This window comes from Colobus angolensis, unplaced genomic scaffold (assembly GCF_000951035.1).
Source record: "Colobus angolensis palliatus isolate OR3802 unplaced genomic scaffold, Cang.pa_1.0 Scaffold226, whole genome shotgun sequence".
Classification (NCBI taxonomy): Eukaryota; Metazoa; Chordata; class Mammalia; order Primates; family Cercopithecidae; genus Colobus; species Colobus angolensis.
Genome location: NW_012115444.1, coordinates 4,586,050 through 4,605,453, shown reverse-complemented (window position 1 = coordinate 4,605,453; position 19,404 = coordinate 4,586,050).

Below are 19,404 nucleotides of genomic sequence, written 5' to 3'. Positions count from 1 at the left end.
TTTTTTCTTTTTTATTCTTTGCCTAGGTTAGCGTGCAGTGGTAGGATCTTGGCCTCGACCTCCTGGGCTCACCCAATACTCCTATCTCAGCCTCCCAAGTAGCTGGGACTGCAGACATATGCCTGGATAATTTTTCCCATTTTTTTTATAGAGGTCAGGTCTCCCTATGTTTCCTGGGCTAGTCTCAAACTCCTGGCCTGAAGTGACACTCCTGCCTCAGCCTCCCAAAGTGCTGGGATTACAGGTATAAGCCAACCATGTCCAGCCCTTGAGTAGGATTTGAGTGCAAGAAGTTGATCTGAGAAACAAAGGAAACCTCAGGTGGGGAGCAGGAAAGTGAGACAGGATAGGGAAGCCAGTCAATGCAAAATGTGTTGTCTAGCTAGCTACCACTGTGGGCAACTGTTTAACCCTAATGAGGAAACTCAGGGAGGCCATGTAGAACACACACCTCAGAATTATCCCACCAGAGGGGTGGGAGCTGGGATATTTATATACCAGCTGCCATCAGCCTTTGGATGAGGTTGTTCCTTTGAGGCATTAGCTCCCTGGTACTAGCAGCTGTCCACATAGGCAGGAAAATCAGGTTTTGGTGGCCGAAGGAAACTCTCAAGTTTAAGGAAACTCTCAAGCAGACAAATGCAGGAGCTGACAGTAGAAAAGCAGGCTGGCATGCTCTGAAGCCAAGAGGGTAAGGGGCTATGGGCAGAACCCAGTCAGGTGCCTTGGGTGGAGGGAGGTTTAAAGGCAGTTCTTTTTATGTCTAGCATAGTGGCTAACATATTGTCAGATCCTATTCAATAGTTGTTGAATGAAGGAAGGAAAGACAGAATAAGACATCAATTAATAAAATGTTGTTGATGCTTCAGAGATATGGTTTACTGTCTGTTTAATGTTGAAACAGTTCAAACTTTTCTCAGGAAACTATATAATATCAGTTCAGGCTTGGTGTCAGACAGATCAAAGTTTAAACCCCATTTCTATCACTTCTAGCTGTGAGACCTTGAGTAAGTTACTTTATTTCTCTGAGCCTCAGAAAATGCCTATTTGACAATGCCTATTCCATAGTATATTACTATGCCTATTCCACAGTACAATCACCTATTACAATGCCTATTCCATAGTATTTAATAATATAAGACTGAGAAAGTAAATGATATTGAGCTCGGTACAGTAACTGAGCTTGGTAAGTGTTCAGTGGTACCAAAATGGCTCAAGAATCAGTTCCCTGACTTGAAATCACACTCATGTCACCAACTATCTACATATCTTTGAACAAGTCATTTTGCCTCTGTGGTACAAGGTCTCCTCATCTCTAAAATGGACACAAAATTGCCAGTTACTCCTTCCCCTGAGAATGAAGTCCTAAACAGATATCATGAGAGGGTAAGTCACACGGAGCACCTCACAGTTTACACAGTCCTTTTATATATGTCATCTCATTTCTGAGCAAGATAGGGTTGTGAACTTGCAAATCATTCTGTCAATGTAGGGAAGCATTTCTGCAGTTCTCCAAATGCCCCCGAGTCCGATTTGTGTTTGGATTAGGTTATGGACTGTGAGATGACCTAAAAGGGCAGCACATAGGTGCCCAAAGGGAATTGGGTTCGAATCACTGATGGTGAGGAAATGAGGGTGCGTGTGAGAGTCAGGGTCTGGCAGAGACATGCCCAAGTGGGCACTGCAGGCTCATGTTCAGAACATGGTGTTTATAGATTCAAAATGAACCAACAGTATAATTTATAGCAGGAGCCCTTGAACCAATGAAGTCATCCAAGTGGGCTTGTGCAGTGGCCGGCAAGCAGGGCCTCTTAACATCAACCTGGGAGATAGAAGCCCAAAACTTAGCCAGAAGGTGATCCCGCCAGAATGTCTGAGCACTAATTATGTGCCAGGAAGAGTGGAGGATACAAAGTGAATGCCCTTTTATTATCTCTATTTCACTGCTGATAAAGCTGAGGCTTAGAAAAGATGTGTCATTTGCCCAGACTTCACAAAACGAAAGCCCAGGCCTGCTTAATGCTGAAGAGAAGCTTTTAAACCACTGTGTAACACTGACTTTCTACAATATCATAATGTTTGATGCCAATCAAAATATAACTATAATAGATAAGAATAAAATAAATATTTTTGATAATTTTTTAACTTTAAGCATTGCAAGGGAAAAATATTTTATAACAAAGCATTGATAGTCACCAGACTAACCATGTGAGTTGTGAATATACTTTATAAGACAACACAAAGTTGTGGTCACTGCTTTCCAAATGCTGTCATCCTAAGGTATTCCTAAGCCTTCCACAAGAATTCAGCCAAATCAACAAGAATAAATGTAAGTAATTAGTCCAATTTGTGATGGCTTCCTTTCATTGCATCTCAATGAACTCACTTTAATTTAGGGGAATCTAGGAATCAAAAAATAATTGCTAACTTACTATTCACTTACTGTGCACTTACTCTGTGTTGGGCACTGGGCTAAATGCCTTACCTGAGTTACTGCATTTATTCCTCACAACAGCCTTCCAGGTTAGAAGCTATTAGCTTCCTCTTTTATAGATATGAAACTGAGGTTCAGAGAGGCTGAAGAACTTTTCCAAGGTCAAGTTAAAGCCAATAAGTGGGAGAACTGAAATTCAAATCTCAACTGCCTGATTCCGGGAACAATGCATTCATCCTCGGCTCTACACTGCCCAAGTCTTGATTGCTAGTGTTGGAGAAGTCTTTATTTTCATTTAGACATTCCCTATTAGATGAGATAAATATGGGCTCTTAACTACTGTAAACAACTTTTTTCTTTTAAATGTACTTAAGCAAACTTAGTTCCTAGGAATTCTTGAGAACAGAGTTGAAGTTCCAAAACAAATCTCCCCCAGAACAAGCCTATTTAATACAAATAATTAAAAAGGAAGGTATGCAATTGCCTGCAGTATTTGATTCGAATTTTGTAAATACTTTTTAAACTTTTAGTAAGTCTATGCTTGTAAAAGTACATTTTCAAAAGACATTATATTATATATGCAAGTTTACAACCCTGACGCTTTTTAAAAACTTGCCATTACTTTACAATTATACAATCTCTATAATATTCAGCATGAAGAAAATTCCAGAAAGGAATGCATTAAAAGTCAAAATGTGATCTCTACCTTTTCTCATCTAAAAAGTGCAAGTGTTACATGGTTATCAGGGAAAAAAATGAACATTAGTATTTGTCCATTCATCATGAGTCAGAGACAGAGTTGGCTTTTTACATCTATTTTCCTGACTAATGCCCACAACAAGCTTTAGATGTAGCTATTATTTTGTCCTATTTATAAATAAGGAAGCAAGTTTTAGAGAAAGTAAGGGACTGTCCCAGGGTCATACAACTAAAAGCGGCAAAAGTAGGATTTCAGTTCTGTTTTACTCTCAGCTGAGAGGTCTTTGCACTACAACACAATCTATCGTACAAGTTATTTATGTCGGCATCCATATATGCCTCTGTGACAAGATTATTTACTGAGATATTGATTTATAATTTTTTCCTGATTTCAAATGAGACTAGAAGGAAGGTATTTTCCTCTCCCTAAATCAAAACTGTGGAGGGGTACCTGCCTGAGACAGGAGAGATTCGTAGGGTGGAGGTGATCCTTTACAAGTGGGGAAGACCTGAGCTTGCAGGAAGTGGGTGTGGATACTGGGCTCCCAGGGAAGCCGCCACCCCAGGCATTTAGCCCAAAGATCCTGCTGCCTCAGCTTAGCACATGGTGAGTGAGGTGGCCCACCTCTGAAATAAGGTACCCTAAGATTATTCAGAGCATAACTTGAAAAATCTCCAATCTAAAGAATTAAAATAATGACCCTTTGTCAGGTCAGGACTCAGATTTGGCAATAAGGAGTTTGCTCAGACACAGGCACAACTTCTGCTGTGGGGCATTGAACTCTGGTCCCATGCTAGAGAATTGATCCCCATTGGCAGGGACAGAATGGGATGCAAAATGTAGCAAGTACTCCATCAGTGACCTGGTGGGGTTTGTTTAGAAGCTTTTCCTGGTGCAATACAGCTGCCTTTTAGAATGGTAAGAGTTGACTACCAACCCGAAAGAAGCCCAGATTCCACCAAGCCTGAGGGCCACATCCATTGCAACAGGAGCCACTTTTAGTCCCATCAGCTCTTTCTCTTCTAGCTGTGACTTTTGTCATGGGCTCCACTTCAATCATTGGCAATAAATAGAAAAAACCCAAAAGCCCCCAAATAAAGGTCCCCTTTTCATTTAAAACATTCAGATTTCATTGCTTGTGCTGTGGCTAACATCAAGTCACAAAGTGGCAGGGCAGTTCCCCAAGCCCATTCTGCTTCCAAGCTTGTTAAACTTTGGAATGGGTTTTGTCCTTTGGGTGTGCATGTGTTTTAAAGCTGTTTTATGACACATTGTCAGGAACTCAGGTACTGGACCTCTTTAACTCCAGCTTTCAGCAGCTGCCTTTGCACTTCCCTTTCACATAATTAAACACCCTATGGTACTTAACAGAGTAATAAGTAGCACATCAATAAAGCAATAAATAATTGTATTCAGGCAAACTCCATAGCTATCATCCATTAACCAGCGCTGTGAGCAATACTTTTGATTAATCAATAAGGTTTTATAATAGCAAAGCAAAAGTCACTCAAGGCTCAGGCAAGAATCAACCAGACTTCCAAGCCATGAAGAAGTCTTATCTCTGAGGTAACTTTCAGGGAGGCTATCAATCGGAAGCACTAACCCAGAGAGTAACTGAAGCAGCAGGAAGTCCCACCTCCAGAAACTAGTTAAAAACAAAGAAGCAGGATGATCTGACTGAGGTAGGAGGGCTGCCTACTGAGAACATGGAGTAAAGGGCCTGTAAAAGCAAAATGTTCTAACTTCAGAGAACAAATACTTGCAGCTGAGCTGAAGAGCAAAGGAGAATCAGGATGGACCTGGAACTCCATCCATGAGTCTGAGGGAAACTTCTGCAGATGCCATCTGGAAGGAGTGCTTATTCAGCCTCCCGCCGACAAGGGAACCATATAGGAATGCTATTAGACCACGGCTCCATAGGCCAACACCAGCACAGGGCTGGGTGACTGTGCTTAGAGCCCTCAGAATCACCTGTGGAGCTTTTTATTCTCAACAATAGCTTGCCTGGATCTCACAAACCCAAATCTCCAGAGGCAGGGCCTAGGAACCTGTATTTCTAACGGGCTCCCCAGGTGGTTCCACTGCACAGACAATGTGGAGAACCTCTGGTTTGGTGACAATAATGGAGGACCTCTATAGACCTAGCCAGCTGGGCCAGCCTGGCTATATGTGGCCACGAGGCTGCTGTCAAGGTCCTCAGCTTGCCACTTGAAACAGATCTCAGGCAGTGCAGACTTGTAAATACACCATGAGTTTGTTAGTACCAGTAGTCACTAGACTCAGAAGAGGCGCCCATGGTGCACCTAATCAAGGCTTGTGCCCAGGTTTCTGTGGGCTAACGTGTTCCCCAAGTGAGTCAGAGAAAACTAGCCCAATACCAGTCATGTTGAGAAGCATTCCTTCCATCCTCAAAATACTGAAGGCCTACTATGTGCCAGGGACTCTTTTAAACACTGGGGATTCATCAGGAATGAAAACAAAACTCTCTCCTGAGAAGGAGCTTCATTCCAGTGGAACCCCAGAGTTTTCTGGGTGTCTCAGGGCACAAGAGGATGGAGACTGAGCCAATGGAGGTCTGCACACTCGAACTGCACTTCAATAAGACAGCATGTTTTTGTCATAGAAATTTTAAGCGCATGTGAAAGTAGAGAGTGATATAATGAATCCCCACCATGTACCTCTCACCCAGTGTCCACAATTACCAATTCATGGCCAATCTCCTTTCATACCCATTTTCACCCTCATTACCCAGATTATTCTGAAGCAAAACCCAGACATCATATTGTTTTATCTGCAAATACTGTCAGCATGTAACTCTAAGACATAGATAATCTTTTTTAAAAAAATAATCACCACATACCCTTATCCCATTTAAAATGTTAACACTAATTTTGTAATCTTCAATTTAGTCAGTGTTAACATTTTCCCAACTATCTCACAGTGTAAAGTGTGTATTTTCAAATCAGGATCAAATAAGGTCCATACATTGAAATTAGTTGATACATCTCTTAAGTCTCTCTTAATCTAAAGCTGCCCCTACTCCTGCTTCAATCATGTCCTTTGTTCCATAGAGTCTGGATTTTGCTGACTGCATTCCCGTGGTATCACTTAACATATTTCTCTTTTGTTCAGTGTATTTCCTGTCATATGGTAGTTATAGCCAGAGGTTTGCTCAGAGTTGGTTTTGATTGTTTTGGCAAAAGTATTTCAAAGGTCTATCAGGCTTTTCATGTCTACTGGATGTTGATCTCTTTGTGATGTTGGCAGCCATGTATGATCATTATCTAGATCCTTTACTTCATTAGGAGTTCATGAAACAATTTGTAAACCACTAGAAAGATTCATTAGGATCATTAGGTGAGATCCCTATTTCAATTGGTGATATTCTAATTTTAATAGCTATAACAGCTAAAATACTGCTATGATGAAAACTTCTCATCAGCTCTCTGGTTACCCTGAGGTATAGGAAAAGCAAAACAAATGATTTATTTCTTTATTTGTCAGTTTTCAAAATAGGTTGGTTCCTTAGCGTCATCCGAAGATTTTTGTTAAGTGTCATTATGAACCCATGAATTTAAGCAGCTCGCAACTTTTTAAGCAACTCGCAACTGACATCCTTCTTTGAGTCTCTTACATATATAACCTGTCTTTGTCCAGTGGGAACTGACTCAGACTAGCTCCTGGATCCTTGAAATATGACCCTTGTAGTCTTTGATATCTTTCTTGCTAGTATGTCAAGATGTTCTCAGTGCTTCTTGTACCTTTCCTGCCCCAGATCTGGAATTAGCCATTTTTCCAAAGGGCCCTGGCTTATTTTTAGTGAGCAATGGTATTTAAAGACCACATTCTGCAGTCCCACTTTTATCTATTGTAGTTATTGAGGTTTCACATGAGAGTCCCATTGAATAAAAGGTTTTGCTACTTAAACATTTCTTTGAGAGTCATTTGTCTTTGGAAGAAAAAATTAATAAAGTTAATTTGAATACATTAGGAGTTCTTACAAATTAATTCAAAAACACAAATAATGATACAAATGTAGGCAAGATATTTGAATAGGCAATTGAGAGAAAAGTAAATACAAGTGTACAATAAACACAGGAAAATGTTCAACCTTCTAGTTGTCATGTAATTACAAATTAAATCACCAATGACATACGAATTTTCAGCCTTCAGTCTGGCAAAAAAATTCAAATTTGAGAGTTACATTTTAAGGGGTGCCAGAGCTAACAAAAACAGGGATCAAACACTGATATTGACAGTTAATTAACCCACCTTTTTGGAAAATAAAACTTTTAATATATACCCTTTGACCTTGTAATCCCATTTCTAGGAATCCAGCTTACAGAAATGAAAACAAAAATATTATATATATATATACACACACATATATATGGACTTTGTTGCAGCATTGTTTACAACAAAATTTTAAAAACCATTATTAAGGCACTGGTTGAATAAATTACAATACACATTACAAAAATTTTTTTTTTTTTTTGAGACAGAGTTTCGCTCTTGTTGCCCAGGCTGGAGTGCAATGGTGCAATCTTGGCTCACCGCAACCTCTGCCTCCTGGGTTCAAGCAATTCTCCTGTCTCAGCTTCCCAAGTAGCTGGGATTACAGGCATGTGCCACAGTGCCTAGCTAATTTTGTATTTTTAGTATAGACAGAGTTTCTCCATGTTGGTCAGGCTGGTTTTAAACTCCCAACCTCAGGTGATCCGCCCGCCTCGGCCTCCCAAAGTGCTGGGATTCCAGGCGTGAGCCACTGCACCCAGCCCACATTATAAAATGTTATGCAGCTATTTTTTTAATGTTACAAATTTATAACTATCAGTATGTAAAAATACCCACCATATAGCCAAAGCTTCAGAATATTACATATAGAAAGATAGCATCTATATGTATATATTCGTGTATACACATGATAGGCAGACAGCAAGGCAAACAAACAGGCTTAAAGATAACTCAGAAAAGATGCATGGCAACATGTTCAAAGTCGATAGCTTTGGTAGCTGAGATGGGACCATCATTTTTAAATTCAATGTTTAATTCCATATAATTAATAAAAAGTGATGGCAATATGAGGAGTTTTAACTCTTTTTCTGTTTTCAATGTAATACCTACCCCAAAAAACAGAAGAAAAAGAAAGCCCACAATGTCAGCCCTGGTTGAGACATCATTTATCAAATAGCTTGACATGGATCAATCAAATCCCTTCTTCCTAAACCCATCACAGGTACATATGGGAGAGCATTTGTGCTCAAGACTAATTGCTACTCACTTCCACCTTGGTATTTGCTCCATTATTTCCTAGCTTCTTGGCCCTCAAAGCCTCTATGATCACAGTAAGATTTTCCTCAAGCCCCCTTTTTACTTGGGCTGAGGTGCCTTTCTGTTCAGGTCTCTGGGAAACTGTTCCCCAAAAAATATTGTCTTTGACAACTGAGGAAGTTTCAGAGGATGGGATGCTGAATGCTGCTGCTAACCTGTAAATCTGTACCCCATTCCCGGCTTCCCGGGCTTCTCCCCATGGTACACAGTCACTGATCTCCACGGGCAAGTCAAATGAGATCTTTACGAAGGCTTTCAGGAAATTGTTAAAAAGAATATAAAACGTAGTCAGGAGCACGAGAAGAGCTAGTGACTAGTATTAAGTTTAATGTTCTCCATTAGGTACATAATGGCCTGTCCTGGCTTCCCCTCCAAGTCGCATACATTTCCTGCTGGACAATGTGCATGTGTGGCCTATCATTCTCCTCAAGCATTTACAGAGCCTTGATCATCACACAAGAGCTTAGCCTGGTCCCACACACCAGGGATCAGGGTCTCACCCTCAGGATAGGGACCTAAATGCTATACTGCAGGGTAAGCCACAGCAGCATTCCTGAATGTTGACCCTCCTACCAATAGTTAATCTCTTCCTTCTTCCCATTCCCAGGGCAATAACTTCTCAGATATTTCCCTTTTGACTAAGGATCAGTAGCATTATCTCCTTGCCCGGCACTTCTCTTTGAGTCCCAAACCCCCATCTATTTACAAAAGACAGATAAGATCAGCCATTTGCCCAATGCTGTTCCAATTCTTTTCACAAGACCCCAGCCCTTTTCATCACCTTTTTCTCAACTTGCCTCCAGCCGTTGCAGAGGAGGTGATGAAGTCATTCCTTTGAATGTATGGAGCACCTGCTATAGATAGTTCCAGGTGCTGTCTCTGTCCAAGCTCCTAACTCTTCATCTCATAGAGCATTGGGGCGTTTCAGATCTAGAAGGAAACTGTAGATTACAAGCTGGTTCAGCCTCTTATTAAACACCTGAAGAAGTAATTAGGTGTCCATGACTTGCAAAGTATCATATTGTAGTGAGGGTTATTAACCCACTAAAATGTGGTTTTCTAGACGTGGTCTAAGCACATGTTTCACACCACCATGTAAATTCAACTCCATCTCTAGTCTTTCCTTTTGTTTAACTGTTTTTAGATTTCTTACACCCATTTGGTTCATTTTCAGTTCTTTTGACCCTCAGTACACTTCCACATTCCCTCTTACAACTAAAGCAAATTTCAAGACCCACTTTTTTTTTTTTTTTTTTTTTTTTTTGAGACAGAGTATCATTGTGTTGCCCAGGCTGGAGTGGACTGGTGTAATCTCAGCTCACTGAAACCTCCACCCCCAGGGTTCAAGCAATTTTTATCCCCAGCCTCCCTAGTAGCTGGGATTACAGGCATACACCACCACACCCAGCTAAAGTTTGTATGTTTAGTAAAGACAGAGTTTCATCATGTTGGCCAGGCTGGTCTTGAACTCCTGGCCTCAAGGATTCAAGGGAACTCCTCCCCTCAAAGTGCTGGGATTACAGGCGTGAGCCACAGCACCCAGCCTGGCTCACTTTCAATGTCCTTTCTACCAATAAGCATTGTCAAAATTCATTCCCCTCCCTACCAGCAAAACCCTTTGTGAGCTCCCCTTTCCTTTTATGATGATATAGCTGAGGGTGATACCTAGAGAACAGAAAAAAGTTATGACTTCTTGGAGTGCTTTTCGTTTTGTATATCTGGAAAATAGCAAATTCCTACATATGCTTCAATTCCCTACTCAATTATTAATCTCCTCTTAGTTTTCCCTGCCACGCCCTTTGCTCTTCAGACCTTTTTCTTTCATTTGTGCTATATTTTCACCATGTTGGCCTCTTCTGCTAGACTATGAACTCATCAAGCAAGAAACCTCATCTCACTCTTTTCTAGCACCCCTGGAGCTCAGTATGGTGTCCGGCATAGAATAAGTGCTTGATAAATGCTTATAGAAATAAAATAAAATCAATATCAACCATCTCTCCTAATGAACTCTTTATTGTTCCCTATATTTATTTATTTTCTTCTTTCTTTCTTTTTTCTTTTTTTTCTTTTTTTTTTTTTTGAGACAGAGTCTCACTCTGTCACTCATGCTGGAGTGCATTGCCATGATCTAGGCTCACTGCAACCTCTGCCTTACCTCAAGTGATTCTCCTGCCTCAACCTCCCGTGTAGCTGGGACTACAGGGGCCCACCACCACACCTGGCTAATTGTTGTAATTTTAGGAGAGACGAGGTTTCATCATGTTGGCCAGGCTAGTCTCATACGCCTGACCTCAAGCCATCCACCCATCTTGGCCTCCCAAAGTGCTGGGATTACAGGTGTGAGCCACCATGCCCAGCCTGTATATTTATTTTCTTATCTATTTTATTTATATTTTTCTCTAAGAACTGAATATTTTCTGCCTTTAAATTTCACATGCCACCTAAATCTGATTAAAATTAAAAGCATGTATAATTATTAAATATCATCAAAGAGGGGGCTATTCTCCATAATGAAATTTTCAGTTTTCAGCAGTATTTCCTTATTGTAATTAATTGTTGATAATCTTTAAAAAGAGCATTACAGACTTTCCTGCTTTCTTTAACAGAGCACAACATAATAACATATTGTCTTCCTGATGAGGTAGGCAGTTTTATGCACACCAATTATTGTACTCTGATATCATATAATGAAGCCCATGGGGGCAATTAAGGCAAGTAGAGTTGTTGGCCTCAACACCAAAAGACTCTAAGATTTTTTGTGTGTTTTTAATGCTTGGGTCTTGTTTTGGAGCTTTACGCTTCCTCATTGAAAGTTTAATTGTCACTCTGTTAGTGTCATAAAGTGAGCCCTGCCTCTTCTTATTCATATTGTGCTTCCAATAAGTCATTGTTGAATTTGATGAATTGGTTAAAAAACAGGGGCTTTTTGACTGCTACTCAGAGCCTGTTCCTGCTCTCCAAGTAAGAGGCAAATTATTGATGTGAGAACAGCCAGTCGGCAACAAAACAGGGGAAATGTCATATAAGTATTGGCTGCATGGCTCATAAGATAAAAAAAATTAGGGGGGAGTGTAAGAAAACAAGCACATTCTGTAGGATTCCAAGGGGAAAAATCAGGCAGAACTAGCAAATGAAATGCACAAATGTTTTCACTTACTACATTCCTACCTCTTCTTCATTCCCCATTTCTCATACCATGGAACATATCACTAAGTCATCTTATCTTTCTTTCCCAGTTTCCTTACAATCCTGTTAGATATCAGTCTCCAGAAAGCCACTGTCAATCAGCTAACGATGGCATTAAAGAGTCAGCTATATGATCTTCCAGAACAAGCACTACACTCCAGGAAAATGGCTTTCAACATAGCATAGAAAAATGTTTCATAGCCAATCTAGTAAGCAGTTCTGCCTTCAAAGCAAAAGAACTACCATTTATTAGATGTTTGCCATGTGCCACGCAATGTCACAACCATTTTATATCCCATTTAAGTTCATAATCATCCTGTGACATAAGCAACACTATTTCCCCTAGTTTACAGATGAAGAAACTAAGACGCAGAGAAGACACATGACTTCCAAAGAGCACTGAGCTAGGAAGTAGTGACACTCACATTCAAACCTTGGATTTGGCCTACTTTAAAGTCCATGATCTGAAACCTTGTGCTATACCTGTTTTCCAGGTAGGTGAGTCTCCAGTCACCTGAAGAAGCTCAAACAGACTGAACACCCTCTTGGCATGGATATTGTAGAAGGGATTTAATTATTATATGAAAGTAAACCAAGGACCATTTAAATCTTTTGCAATTCTGACAGCCTTATCTTTCCATTCGTTCCTAGAAAATAGAATTACTTATATGCAAAGTCTCATGAATCTCAAATGTCAGTCAACCATGTCTGAGGTTTCTATGTGTTTACAGTTTTAGGAAAATATGCAGGAAGATATTATTAAAGACTTTTATCTAATAGAAGCCATTATTTACTGAATTCTTTTACCAGAGAAATTTGAGTTAAAAGAGGTAACGAAATGAGAGCAAGATAGTCTCTCAGGGTTGGCAGGATTGTGGTAGAAAGTTACAGGTGGGTTGGGAAGGACCTTAGAGCTATTAAGTGGTTGTCCAGCTTCTATTTCTCTCCTCTGTGAGACAAATCCCTCTTCAAGGGCTATTATGGCTGGGTTTCATGCTGGGCCTTGAGACCTTACCTGGACCTAGAAAGCTTTAGTTTTCTGGAAGCAGCTCATTCCACACCAGGACAGCCCCAAGGATGGGGAAGTTCTCTTCCAGGAAAGTTATGAGCCTTCCCTTTGAAGAGCCCCAGAATATATCTACCATGTCATCTACTTGAAGTCATCTATCATATCTCCTTCAGGCCTTATTTTTGGCATCTAAGCACCCCCAATGTGTCAATTATCTCTCATGTGGCAAGATCTGCACGGCTTGCTATCCAGGATGCCCTGTCTTGGACACTTTTCCTGGTTCTTGTTAACAAATGAATTTAGGACCACCGTATCCCTATTGTGTTTTAACCAAAAAAAGCACACCCTACTCCTGCCTCTCCCTCACTCAATGTCCTAGGTTTTTATTGACCCAGGAAAAGAACAGGCAAGATAGCAGGCACTATCTTCATAATAAGAACTACTGTCTATTAAGTACGTACCATTTGCCAGGAACTGTTAAGAATTTTCCTTGTGTTAACTCACTTATTCTCAATTATTTTTGCCACTCTAAACATAAAGAAACTGAGGTTCTGAGGTTCTGAGAGGTCATTACTCACTCAAAGTTACATTGCTAGTTAGCACTGAAACTGGGATTCAGAAAATTAAACTGCTATCTCCCAACGTCAAGATCTTTATCCTTGTACACATGCCATCAATCACAGACTACCTGTTCTTTGTCCCAACATTTGGAAAAAGGAAAACTTCCATGATAACCGTTAAAGGGAGCAATTCCTTGGACTTGGTACCATGCACACTTCCCCTTCCAGAACCTCCACTTACCCAGGCACAAATGGGGCCTATTCTCTCACTTGTTGGTTTCACAAATACTGAGTGGGTATTATGGAGAAGGTATCATTCGAGGCATGGAAGGGGGGTGTCTAGTGATGAACAGGACAGCCTAGATTTCTGCTCTAAGGACCTACACAAGGTAGATAATAAACAAGTAAACAAATACATGTATAGTGATGCTTTGGGGTAGTGATATGTGCTCTAGAGCAGGGGTACCCAAACCCCAGGCTGTGTACTAGTACTGGTCTGTGGCCTGTTAGGAACCGGGTCATGCACCAGCAGGTGAACAGCGGGAGCGGGAGAGTGAGCATGACCACCTGAGCTCTGCCTCCTGTCAGCTCAGTGTTGGCATTAGATTCTCATAGGAGTGTGAACCCTATTGTGAAGTACCCATGCGGGGGATCTAGGTTGCGCACTCCATATACCAATCTAATGCCTAGTGATCTGAGATGCAACTGTTTCACCCCAAAAACTCCTCCCTTCCCACCTTTGTCTGTGGAAAAATTATCTTCCATGAAACCAGTCCCTGGTGCCAAAAAGTGTGGGGACCACTACTGCAGAGAAAAAGAAAGCAGAGTAAGGAGAAAGAGGATAAGAATTTATGTTTTAGAATGTCCCTGGAGATGTCCTTTTTATTCAGGTATGGTGAAGCCAACAGACCAGGAGCGACTGCCATTGAAAAGACAGTTCAGTGTTTACAGTTCCCTAGAGGAGGGGCACATCACACCACAGGGCCATATGGGGTAATACCAGGTGATCAGGAGGTGAAGGAGTGAGGAAAGCAAGGGCAAAGGCCTTTAGTGCAGTTTTTACTTGAAATAAGTGAGGCAGGATCAGTAGCTGAGCAGGTTTAGGATCAGACAGTGAATAATTTTGGAAGGCTCTGGGCTATAGTGGAGGTCTCCAGCTGTCTGATACCTGGCCCCAGGGTGATTTAGGGATGGGGGATGATAGTCCTCCCAGACTGCTGGAGCCTGAGGAAAGGAGGTGGGTAGGGATATGGACTCTAGAGTGGCTGGTTTCCATATCAAACGCATAGTTAAAGCCAAGTTATTTTGCTATCTTGGGAAAGATAGTCTCTCCCTGGGTTTGCAAGGCCCCAAGATAGTGAAGCATCTTAAAATATAGAAAATAAAAAGCAGAATGAATACAGTAGGAGACTAAGGAAGGCACAGGACTCTGTAGACTGTTCAGGGAAGGAATGGAAACTAAGCAAAGGTCTGCAGAGGTGAGGGCTGGGGAGGAGACTGAGACAAAGAGAACAGCAAACCACAGCACCCCGCAGGAGCAAGCATGCTGCTTGAAGAGCAGCAAGAAGGCCAATGTGGGAAGACCAGAAACAACAGGAGAGAGGTAGCTGGGACCCAGGCTACACAGGGCTCTGTAGGCCACGCTAGAGAGCTAGAGCTGTATTCTGAAGCCATTGAAGGAAATTTTCGTTTGTTTACACCTTTACTTCTTATTTTAAAAAGCTTAACGCCTGTAATCCCAGCACTTCAGGAGGCTGAGGCAGGCAGATCATGAGGTCAGGAGATCAAGACCATCCTGGCTAACACGGTGAAACCCCGTCTCTACTAACAACACAAAAAATTAGTCAGGGCATGGTGGTGGGCACCTGTAGTCCCAGCTACTTGGGAGGCTGAGGCAGGAGAATGGCATGAACCCAGGAGGCGGAGCTTGCAGTGAGCCGAGATTGCGCCACTGCACTCTATCCTGGGCGACAGAGCAAGACTCCATCTTAAAAAAAAAAAAAAAAAAAAAAAAACTTAAACATTTACAAAACTAGAGAGACTAGTAAAACAAACCCCTATGTTCTTATTACCCAACAATTGTCAACTCAAATGACCTGAACCCAAGTCCCCAAACCTTGGGTTATTTAGAAACAAACTCTAGACATCATGTTTTGTATTTAAATACTTCAGCATATATCTCTAAAATGTAAGAAGCTTTTTTTGAAAGTATGACCATAATACTACAATCATACCTTAAAAATAAATAAGTAAAACTAATTATTTAATATCACCATTAGTCAGTGCCCCCCATATGCACACAACTTTTATTTAAGTAGGATCCAACTCTGCATCTCTGAAGTCTCTGTTAATCTATAGAGTTCTCCTTCCCACCTACCTGACTGGGACAAATCATCTCAATTTGCTTGGGACTGTGTGGGTTTCAAGATTCCATACTTACAGTGCTACAACCAGGAAAGTCTTGGAAAGACTGGTACGAGCTGGCTCTACTCTTTTCCCCACCCTTTGACAAATTATTTTTCCTGCAGCTCTTCCCACAGTCTGGATTTTGCTAAGTACATTCCCATTGTGTCATTTGTTATGTACCTCTATCCCTTGTATTTCCTCAAAATTGGTTATTAGGTCTAGAAGCTAGATTAAATTCAGGTTTAATGTTCTCACACACAAAAGAAACCTTCTTGGGTCATAGTATGTGTACATCCACACATTATTTCAAGTTGTCTCTTTTCATTTGTGATCTTGGCAGCCATTGGGATTGTTACCTAGACATGTTTTAACTGGAGTTTAAGTTGTAGTTTTCTAATTCTACACCTGATTCTTTCTTTATTAACAGAAATACTTCTATAAAGAGAAATTTTTTCTCTCTTGGTTACCCTGAGACGCAGTCCTTAGAAGGTTCTGAGAGGTGAATGGCAAACAATGTCTCTAGATGTTTTTCTAAACATCACTCTGACTCTTGTGAATATAGCAGCTATTAAGGAGTTACAAATAGAATCAAGAGAACAGTAGAGAGGCTGTATTCTAGAAGAGAGACAAGAATGTCTTGAACTAGGGTGGGACCAGTGGAGTTGAGAAAACATGGTCAGATATGGGATGGAGAGTCAATGCTGATAGGTTGGGTATGGGGTGCTAAGGAAAGAGAAGAGATAAGGATGACCTCAAGCTTCGGTGTAACTTTGTGGATGAGGGTGACATTTGCTGGGATGGGGAGAATGTGAGAAGAAATAAGTTTGGGCTTAGAAGAGATAGAAAATAATAAAGTGAAACAAAATTTCCTGAGTTGTAAGAAAATATTTAAAACTATTCTAGAGGATCTTGATCTAAAACTCAAGAGAGGCCCAGGCCACTGAAAATATGAGTCTTCTTTTTTTTTATTTTTAAATTTGTATTCCCAGTATCAAATAAGTTAACTCTTCTAAATACTTGGAGGATACTCTTTTTTCCAGCCTATCACCAAGGCCATTTGTCAGAACTGTGACTTCCAGAACTCATGAATGCACATATGAACCCATAAGGGTGAGACATCAAGTCCAAATTTTTACAAACACCACATTCACACTCTGTGTAAAGCACTCAAAGCTAGTTACCACAAATCAATTTCATCTAGAGACTAAACTAATATTTGATGACAGCCAAGAGCAGTCACTCTTCTCCCTGTTGATGTGATTTCCTTTCTGGGTCCACCTTAGAAGGTTGTGCAGTTATGACTCTAGGAAACACCATTCCCATTGTGGTCTGTGATAGTCCTTCCCATTGAAGTCTCACCTCTCCAGGAAAATCCTGACAGAAAAAGTGAAAGGCAACTCATCTAGGTATCGGTGGTGGCTGCTGTCTACACAGCCAGAGAAGCCCTGAGCAACTCCTCTCCCTGAAAATGACTCTCCTGAAACACCTGACTTTAATTATTCTGTTGTGGGCATCCTTTTCAAACACAAAATGCCATTACTCCTATATTCATAAACTAAAAATGTCTTCATCAAAAGCTCATCTAAAGGTGATCTTCCCTTCCCACTTTTGTTTGATATCATGTGACTTTTTGAATTTTACCATCTGTGGTAGGGGTGGGCCAGCAGATAACACTGGGAAAAGGAAAAAAAGCAAACACACTGCTCCATGCTTCTCAGCCAGAAAATATGATGCACTGTATGTGAGTATGGAGAGTGAAGGAGTGATGTGGGTGAGTGCATTCGTAGATTTATTTGTAAGCTGATTTATAGTGATGAGCCTGCAAGTGCCTCACCATGGGATGAGAGGCAGTCTTTGGGAGAAGAAGTGGTACTGAGCTACAAAATATCACAAAAGAAAAATAATAGCAGTTCAGAGACAGATGACATTTTACTCTCAATGAAGCCTTTTCTCTTCATCTCTTGAATCCTGCAGCTACTTCATGAGTTAGGCAGGGCAGGGAGTGTGAACCACATTTCAGAAATGAGAAAGTTTGAAGAGCAAAAGTGATTTCCTCACAATCCCACTGTTTATAAGTCACAGAGTGAAGTGGCATATCCATGTCACTCCCAGGGCCTATAGGTGGGAGTGAGCTTCTTACTTAGCCAACAGTGAGTGGTGGACTTCAGCTTCAGTGGGATAGATACTTCAGACATTAGTCTTTCTCAATATCCCTCTTCAAAAGTGGTGATGTGAGCAACCATTATTACTACCAGTGAAATAGGCCAACGTAAGCCCAAAGCTATTGCCTTGTATTCCCTGGGAACATCTTTTCTGGAAGGCTGACATCAATCAGAAATGGCCCTTTGAAAATGTGGTAAATATACATCATGGAACACTACTCAGCCATAGAAAGAAACAAAATAATGTCTTTTGCAGCAGCTTGGATGGAGCTGAAGACCATTATTTTAAGTGAAGTAACTCAGCAATGAAAAACCAAATAAACCAAATATCATACGTTCTCACTTATAAGTGTGTGCTGAGTTATAAGAATGCAAAGGCATAAGAGTGATACAAAGGAGTTTGGGGACTCAGGGGGAAGCTTGAGAAGGGGGTGAGGGATAAAAGACTACATATTGGGTAAAGTGTGCACTGCTCGGATAACAGGTGCACTAAAATCTCAGAAATCACCACTAAAGAATTTATCCACATAACTAAAACCTACCTGTACCCCAAAAACTATTCACATTTTTAAAAAAGAAATAGCCTTTTAAATTTTCTTATAAAATATACCATTTGTTTTCTTCCAATTTTTAGAAGTATGACAAGGTCATTGTTTTTAAAAATGGCGAATATAAAAATGCTCCCTTATTTCAGCAGTAAAATTCATTAACATTGGTATAAGTCATCTCAAATTATATGGTACAGATGTTTCTATAACTAACTACATACATTGGGATCATACTGCTATTTCATTTTATAGCCTGCTTTTTTACTTTATATATCATAAGCATATTTCAAAATAATAAACATCTGATTAAAATATTTTTACTTCTTCAGAGTAAGTTTTCTTTACTATATGAAAGCACCATCATATATTCAACCATTTCCTTATTCATCCTGTCCAATTTCAGTTGTTTGCTTTTCTTTTTACCTTTTACCAGAAAAGAATGGATGTCTAAGTGCCTCCTATGTGTCACGGGCCTGACTTGACTCATTCATCTGACTGATCACTGATTCCTGCTGCCTGAGCTATTCCCCTCCAGCACTAGTCTCTTACCTGCCACACCTACCATCAGTGCCCGAGTCCACGCCCTCCCACATCTCTCTCTCGGACCAGTGCAACAGCATCTTCCCCAGTTCACTAAAGTCTATCTGGGCCAACCCCCATCCATTTGCCAACACCAGCCAGAGTCAGCTTTCAAAAACTTCAACTGGACCATGTCACTCCCCTGCCTTGAAGCCATTCAGTGCCCTCCCATAACCTAAGGATAACGTCCAGTTTTCATGACATGGAATATGAGGCCCTTGATGTTGGAGCCCCGTGAACATGTTTTCAATCTCGTCTCCTGCCATTCTTGTCCTCCAACTTTACACCTCTGAGGTAGTAAATGGTGGCCTTCCCCCTCGAGTAGCACTGTGCATTTTCTAGCTCTCCTGCCTCTTTCCATGCTGTTCTGCTGCCCAGAAGAAGGCCTTCATCCACCTCATTTCTTCATCACAATAGCTCTCATTAATTGTTCAAAACTCATCAGGAGCTTCTCCTTGGAGGACATCTCCCCTCAATTCTTTGCCTACC